Below are 1,590 nucleotides of genomic sequence, written 5' to 3'. Positions count from 1 at the left end.
GATTTAAAACGTTGTTTTAGTTTCTGGTGTACAGCAAAGTGATTCAGTTATATATACATATATATATTCAGTTATATATACATATATTTTTCTTTTTCATATTCTTTTCTATTATGGTTCATTACAGGATATTGAATATAATTCCTGTGCTATACAATAGGACCTTGTTGTTTACCCATTCTATATATAATAGTTTGCATCTGTGAACATTATTTTCAATGCTCTTCTTTCTCTGCTGAGTTAACATAAATCTTCCAGGGAAGCCTATTACTTTCTTCTGTGTCAACTCTTCTGATGCACTGCGCAGAGTTCCTAATCTCCTCCACACTTAGAATCAGATTCCTCTTATTCTGTACACAGATTCTCTTTTGCTGATTTCCTGGGAATAGCCCAATCCGCTCATTGGCTAACTACCAAATATTGATCACCTTGAATGTATAACTTGTGGAGCCATAATGTTATAGGGTGACCTCAGCTTCTTACATTTGTACAGTGCCTCCAACTTCACAAAGTAGTTCATCATCTATGATCTCATTTAATAACCAAACAAACTCTGTGAGCAAGTACCTCGATTTCTAGATAAGCACACTAGGGATCTAGGAGGTTAAGCAACTTTGTCAAGATCACCCACTTTGCAGGAGCTTGGGCGCAATGCAGGAGTCCTGATCCCATGTTAGACATTTCTTTCCATTCAAATACTCTTCCTTTGAAATCGGTAAGCAGACACAATGTCAGATTTCAGCTGTGCTATTTTATTTATCTTTTCCCTCCAGTTTCTGCAACTTTCAGACGGGATTAATAATATTGATCTCTAAAGATTTCTGTGAGGTTGGCCCCTAGCAAGAATTCAATCACTGCATTAAAAGAAAGAAAACAGAAGCAGAAGACAGGTTTAGTCCTCAGAGAGAGAGAGAGAGAGAAACATAATGATTATGAGAGATTGTGCTTTGTTCTTTATAATTTTCTATCCCTTCCCTAGATCTAAGAAGTTTCCAGGGTCTTTGGGCTTCCTTGTCTTAAGGGGAGTTTGTGGGACTAAAAGAAAAGTATCTGAAGACAACTCCCACTTCCTGTCTAAGTAGTAAATTAAAATATGTTGGGACTTCCCTGGTGGTCCAGTGGTAAAGAATCTGCCTTAAAATGCAGGGGATGTGGGCTCAATCCCTGGTCAGGGAACTAAGATCCCACATGCCGTGGGGCAACTAAACCCGCGTGCCACAACTACTGAGCTTGCACGCCTCAACTAGAGCCTGTGTGTCGCAAACTACAGAGCCCACATGCTCTGGACCCTGTGCATCACAACTACAGAGCCCATGCGCCCTGGAGCCTGAGCGCTACAACTAGAGAAGAGATAACCCACATGCCACAACTAGAGAGAAGACCGCACGCCTCAACAAAAGACCCCGCGTGCCTCAATGAAGATACCGTGTGCCACAACTAAGACTCGACGCAGCCAAAAAATAAAATTAATAATAAATAAATCTTTAAAAAAATAAAAAATTATTTTAAAAAAGGTTTGCTGGGCTTCCCTGGTGGCGCAGTGGTTGAGAGTCTGCCTGCTGATGCAGGGGACACGGGTTCGTGCCCTGG

This window comes from Neophocaena asiaeorientalis, unplaced genomic scaffold, assembly GCF_003031525.2.
Source record: "Neophocaena asiaeorientalis asiaeorientalis breed wild unplaced genomic scaffold, Neophocaena_asiaeorientalis_V1.1 scaffold134, whole genome shotgun sequence".
Taxonomy (NCBI): Eukaryota; Metazoa; Chordata; class Mammalia; order Artiodactyla; family Phocoenidae; genus Neophocaena; species Neophocaena asiaeorientalis.
Note: the sequence above shows the minus strand (reverse complement) of the source record.